General features: G+C 47.3%; 2 pseudogenes; one reads left to right on the top strand and one right to left on the bottom strand.

The window, feature by feature from the left end:
• On the top strand, positions 1-6,054 carry LOC123058916 (probably inactive leucine-rich repeat receptor-like protein kinase At5g48380; annotated as a pseudogene).
• LOC123063867 (uncharacterized) lies at positions 4,780-4,918 on the bottom strand (annotated as a pseudogene).
• Positions 6,055-6,734: the final 680 nt, after the last annotated feature.

Genomic DNA, 6,734 nt, shown 5'->3' with positions numbered 1-6,734 from the left:
ATGTCTGAGGATACCAAGTTCCTCCTTTTGTTTCTCCTCTTGAACAGCTCAACATTGTGTTTTAGTACTGAACATGATGTCCAGTGCCTGAAGTCTGCAACAATCAGTGATTGATCCCTCCGGCGTACTCAAATCCTCTTGGAACTTTGAAAATACCACCAAGGGTTACATATGCCGCTTTACTGGTGTAGAATGCTGGTACCCTGGCGATAACAGGGTTCTCAGTTTACGTATTGGCAACCTAGGACTTGAAGGCCCATTTCCTCAAGGTCTACAGAATTGTTCAAGCGTCACCGGCCTAGACCTGTCAAATAACAATTTTTCAGGACCAATCCCTCAAGACATTTCACGGCAGATGCCATACCTGGCATCTCTGGACCTTTCATACAATAGCTTTTCAGGTTCAATCCCACAGAATATCTCAAATATGACATATCTGAATGTCCTCAACCTTCAGCATAACCAGCTTGTGCGATGGCAAAAATGTCTTACCCTATCTTGGGCGACGTGCTACGTGTTATATAGCAGGGGCGCAATAACCCTGAGGTGCATACATGAGTTGGTTGAGAAGATAAGAGAGAATCGGGATACAACTTGATGAGAAAGAAAAGCAAGAGATAGACTTGGTTACAACCGAATAGATGTCATATCCTAGTTAAACTACCTCCTGAACTATCTCTGAAGATCCTCTTCTGTCACGTATGCGCCATGTATGTTTAACACCCCCCCTTAATCACAACTTCATCAAGTTGAGATTATGTTAATTTTCAAAACTTCTCATGGGCAAAGCCTTTGTAAATCCATCTGCAAGCTGATCTTTGGAGTGGATAAAGCGAATATCAAGTTGTTTTTGAGCAACCCTCTCACGAACAAAGTGAAAGTCTATTTCAATATGTTTTGTCCTTGCATGAAAAATTGGATTGGTAGACAGATAAGTTGCACCAAGGTTATCACACCACAGACATGGAGCTGGTGTGTTCTTTATGCCCAATTCTTTCAACATGGACTGAACCCATAGAATCTCAGCTGTAGCATTTGCAAGTGCTTTATACTCCGGCTCTGTGCTGGATCTAGAAACAGTGGCCTCTTTTCGAGCACACCATGATATTAAATTCGGTCCAAAAAAGATTGCAAAACCTCCAGTGGAGCGTCTGTTATCCAGACATCCTGCCCAATCTGAGTCAGAAAAAGCACTAACAAGATTTGAAGATGACTTGCTGAAATCTAGACCAATGTTCATAGTTCCTTTGACATATCTCACTTTGCGTTTTGCAGCAGTAAAATGGACATTAGTAGGTGCATGAAGAAATTGGCACACTTTGTTAACAGCAAAAGATATATCAGGTCTGGTCAAAGTGAGATACTGAAGTGCTCCTACCAAGCTCCTGTATTTTGTGCTATCTTCTGGACTCAAGAGATTACCTTCTGTGAGAGACAGCTTTTCTGAGCTAGATAATGGAGTAGGTGTTGGCTTACAACCTTGCAGACCAGCCTTTTTTACCAAATCAGCTGCATACTTTTCCTGAGAGAGATGAAGCCCACTTGCATGTTTCTTCACCTCAATTCCAAGAAAATAGTGCAAGTCACCAAGGTCCTTTAGAGCAAAATCTGCACTCAAATCTTTTAACAGTCCTGTGATTGCTTCATTTGATGAGCTTGTCACAATGATATCATCAACATATATCAAAACAAATATGCATGTGTTGGACTTGTTGTAAATGAATAAAGAAGTGTCAGATTTGGATGGAATAAAGCCAAGTGCTTGCATTTTATGACAGAGACGAGAGTACCATGCTCTCGGTGCTTGCTTCAATCCATAAAGTGCCTTGTCCAGTTTGCACACATAAGAGGGGGAATTTGTGCTTTCAAACCCAGGAGGTTGCTTCATGTACACTTCCTCTTCCAGAACACCGTGAAGAAACGCGTTCTGAACGTCTAACTGTCTGAGACTCCAGCCCCTAGAAACAACAATAGACAAAACAAGACGGATGGTTGCAGCTTTAACAACTGGACTAAAGGTATCCTCATAGTCAATACCATACCGTTGTCTAAATCCTTTTGCAACGAGTCTAGCTTTGCAACGGTCAATAGTTCCATCAGACTTTCTCTTGATCCTGAATACCCACTTGCAATCAATTAAATTTTTACCTTGCTGTGGAGGAACTAAGTGCCATGTCTTATTTTTCTTTAGAGCTATGTACTCTTCATTCATCGCTTTCTTCCATTTCTCATCACCAAGTGCTTCTTCTAGAGTATGAGGTTCACCTGGTTCACCTGTAGAACAAACCATGCCATATTTTGTTACACGTTTGTAATTAACATGTTGTATTACTCCCTTTTGTAGTCGTGTACGCCGAGGAGAAGTGCCCAGACTTTCAGCCACAAATGATCCCGTAGCTTGAACAGGAGTTTCTGTAGGAGCCGATCCCGAGGACGATCTGTGTGTAGCAGCAGCAAATTCTGTCCCGCTTGGATTTTCTGTGGCAAGTGGCAGCGGCTGCCCGTGTGCAGAATCCACAGAAGATCCCGCCACAGCAGCAGGTTCATCATTGCCACATGATGGCGAATCAGCCTCGGGTCTGACGCCGGTCGGATGCATGCGCGGATCAGCGCTGGATCCCACGCCAGCTTCGGGTCCCGCACTGGTCAGGCGGACCGGGTGGCGCCGCTTGTAACACACCGGTTGGTCGGTGAAGCGTGCACTGCCCGCGCCAACCGCGGGCTGACAAGTGGCGGATGACGGTTGGTGCGGAGGTGACGCTGCGCCGCATCCCGTGAGCGTGGGGCGCGCCTGGTTCGAGGGGGGCGTGCGCACTGCTGGCGCCCCTAACGCGTCTGCCGCCGCTGATCCCGAGGCGGATCTGATACGCTGCAGGCGCAGGCGAACGGATCCCGAGGGGGTTTTGTCTTCAGATTCCGGGCACATGTAATATGGCGCTGGTGGAGGATTTTCTTCATCATTTTCTTCCCTGATTTTGCCATTTGCCTCGCTATTTTCACCTGTACCACCACAAGGCTCATGCATATCATCAGTAAGAGGGTTAGTCAGTGGTTGATCATCACCATTGTTTCCCCCTTGATCAACACCGGAGAGATGAGGAGGCAAAAGAAGGATCTCCTGGCGAAGAAGAGCACCGGCATTGGGGTGAAGATCAGCAAAAGGAAATTTGGTTTCATCAAAGATAACGCCGCGTGAGATATACACACGGCCAGTGGCAACGTCGAGGCACTTGACACCTTTATGTTGGGTGCTATAGCCTAGGAAGACACACTGTTTTGAGCAAAACATGAGCTTTCGAGTGTTGTATGGGCGAAGATTGGGCCAACAGGCACACCCAAAAACACGGAGAGATTTGTAGTCGGGTTTGACATGGCAGAGTCGTTCTAGTGGTGTTTCATTGTTAATGACACGACTAGGAAGCATGTTTATGATGTGAACTGCTGTGAGGAAAGCCTCATCCCAGAACTTGAGGGGCATAGATGCGCCAGCTAGGAGGGCTAAACCAACCTCAACTATGTGTCGGTGCTTGCATTCAGCAGAGCCACTCTGTTGATGAGCGTGAGGGCATGACACATGATGTGATATGCCAAGGTGTTGGAAGAAGGAATTTAATTTTTCATATTCCCCTCCCCAATCCAACTGGACAGTAATGATTTTACTATCAAATTTTTGTTCAACGAGAGCTTGAAAGTTTTGAAAGACTTGAAAAACATCGGATCTTTTCTTGAGAAGATAAATCCAAGAAAATTTGCTGTAGTCATCTATGAAGCTCACATAGTAAGTGTGTCTACCAACAGAACTAGGGGCAGGGCCCCACACATCAAAGAAGATTAATTGCAAGGGTTTGGTAGAAACACTAGTAGATATGGGATAAGGCAATTGATGACTTTTGGCACATTGACAAGAATCACAGATAGTTTCAAGATCACGCTCACCAACAAACGGGAGCTTATTTTTCCTAAGCAGTTTTTCAACTAAAGAGAAAGCAGCATGTCCTAATCTATCGTGCCACCGTGTTGAAGAGAGTTTGGCAGCACCATAGGCTTGTTTATTGAATCTTCTACGCTCCGGAATCAACGGGTAGAGCCCTCGAACGCATCTACCTCGATAGAGCACTTTCTTCTTTGCCTGATCCTTGATCAAGAAAAAATGAGGATGAAACTCAAGGAAGACATGGTTGTCAATGGCAATTCTATGAACAGAAAGAAGATTCTTGTCGGCACTAGGAACTAGCAAAATTTTCTTTAGATGAAGTTTACGACGAGGGGTACTAAAAAGTGAGTCACCAACATGACTAATCCTCATACCTTCGCCGTTGGCAGTGTAGATGTGATCCTTGCCCCGGTATTTTTCCTTCATGGTGACCTTCTCGAGCTCGTTGGTGATGTGGTTGGTAGCCCCACTATCAACGTACCAGTTCGTGTCAATGCCGTAGGAGCCGTCCGCAGCAGCAACAACCTTGTCCTCGTCTTGTGAGGAGTCCTCATCTTCATCGTAGCGGTACCAGCAGTCCTTGGCTGTGTGCCCAAGCTTGCCACAGATCTGGCAGCGGGGCGCATCAGGACGGGACCGGCTGGAGCCGCCGCCGCGGCGAGGCTTGGAGCTGATGGAGCGGCCATTGCGAGAGTTGGAGGAGCCGCCAGCGTTGCTGTTTCCTCCTGACCACCCCTTGTTGCGGGGAGATCCACGCGAGCGAGAGCCGCCACCATGACCGCGAGACGCGGCGTTGGCCGAAGACTTGAAGCCGCCGGAGGAGCCGTGGAACTGCGCCATGCACTGATCGAAGTTACTCATCATGGCAAAGAGCTCGTCGAGGGTGACGGGCGTGACACGGGCGTCGAGGGTCGAGACGAGTGGCTGGTAGTCGACGTCGAGGCCATGGAGGATGTATGAGATCAACTCGTCATCCTGGATGGGTTTTCCGGCGGCGGCGAGTTCATCGGCGAGGCCGCACAGGGAGGCAAAGTAGGAGGTGACCGATTGGTTGCCCTTCTGCGTGTTGATGAGCGCAGTCCTGATGTTGTTGATGCGGTTGAGGGACTGGGACGAGAACATGCCCGCCAAGGCCACCCAGAGGTCGCGCGCCGTGGTGATCGCGGTGACCGCGACCAGCACCTCCTTGGACAGAGTACTCAGCAGATAGCCAAGCACTTGTTGATCCTCCCGGGCCCAAAGTGGGTGGAGAGGGTTGGGCTCAGATGACTCCTTGTCGTCCTTGTCCTTGGTGACGTGGAGTCGGGCCAGCTCCGACGCGGTGCCATCGACGTAGCCGAAGACACCGGCGCCCCGCAGGTGGGGTTTGACCTGCGTGTGCCACAACACGTAATTCGTGCGGTTGAGTTTCTCGGTGACCTGGCCATTGAGGCTAGGTTGAGCTGCGCCGGAGGATGAAGACATGTCTATGCACTAGATGCAATCGGGAGGCTAGATTGGAAGAGGAAGGCTCTGATTACCATGTGCGATGGCGGAAACGTCTTACCCTATCTTGGGCGACGTGCTACGTGTTATATAGCAGGGGCGCAATAACCCTAAGGCGCATACATGAGTTGGTTGAGAAGATAAGAGAGAATCGGGATACAACTTGAGGAGAAAGAAAAGCAAGAGATAGAATTGGTTACAACCGAATAGATGCCATATCCTAGTTAAACTACCTCATGAACTATCTCTGAAGATCCTCTTCTGTCACGTATGCGCCATATATGTTTAACACAGCTCAACGGTCAAATTCCACCGCAATTCACTTTGCTTATTCGGTTAACCACATTCAATGTCGCAGACAACTTGTTATCAGGGCCTATTACTTCTTTGCTACAGAACTTCTCGGCCTCGAACTTTGCTGGTAACCAAGGGCTTTGTGGTTCACTGTTGGATGATTGTCCCCCCTCGAAGAGGAGATGGAGACCGGTACGAATCAGGCTGCACAGGCTCAACGACCAGTCGAGCATTAGAGCGGCCGTCGAATTCGTCATGGGGTTCGTGGTGGCCTTCTATTCTACTGCCCGCACTGCTTCGTCTGCTCTGAGAGGTTCCGTGCCTACGTCATCCGCATATGATTCTGAAACTTTGTATGGCATAGCTTCCGGAGGCCAAATGAGCACTTCCGGTAGTAAATCTTTTTTAGCTTTGTTCCCTGCAGTAACGATTATCTTAATTCGCATGATAATGCATATGTCAGCTCTTCTAGAAAGATGCAAGGCATCAACTGGCCGTAATTATTTATGTACCATGTCGACATTTCTAAAGGAACACAGTGAAACTCTACAGTGAATACTTCGTGAGTTGCCTCAAATTTCTTGTCTTCCTCCAAAATATATCTATATTTTAGTTTTGTTTATCTTGTAGTAATAAATTCCTTTCGTAGGAATTCCAATTATTTTCTATGTTCTTCTAGCATATCTCTGGTTTCGAGAATCAACATGTGGTTGGATGATTATGAGGCTACCTCCAGTCCACCAGGAATAAAATCTCAGATTTGAAACATGTTTGTCTCATTAAGGCCCTGAATGGATTGTCATGTTCCCTTTAAATACATCTGTAAAAAATGCAGGTCTCGGCTCATTGTCTAGTTTCCATCCGAAAATTGTTGAGCGACCGGTAAGATACACGTGTAAAATAAACAGACCCCGTAGTTAGTTACAGCCAATCCAAGTGCGGCCTAAGACGGAATATTATTTCAGCAGGAGTCGACGTTTTCCATCGACAATGGAACACATCCGGTGACTTTTCATCAATC

The sequence above is a fragment of the Triticum aestivum genome, chromosome 3A, assembly GCF_018294505.1.
Source record: "Triticum aestivum cultivar Chinese Spring chromosome 3A, IWGSC CS RefSeq v2.1, whole genome shotgun sequence".
Taxonomy (NCBI): domain Eukaryota; kingdom Viridiplantae; phylum Streptophyta; class Magnoliopsida; order Poales; family Poaceae; genus Triticum; species Triticum aestivum.
Note: the sequence above shows the minus strand (reverse complement) of the source record. Positions and strands in the feature narration are given on the sequence as shown.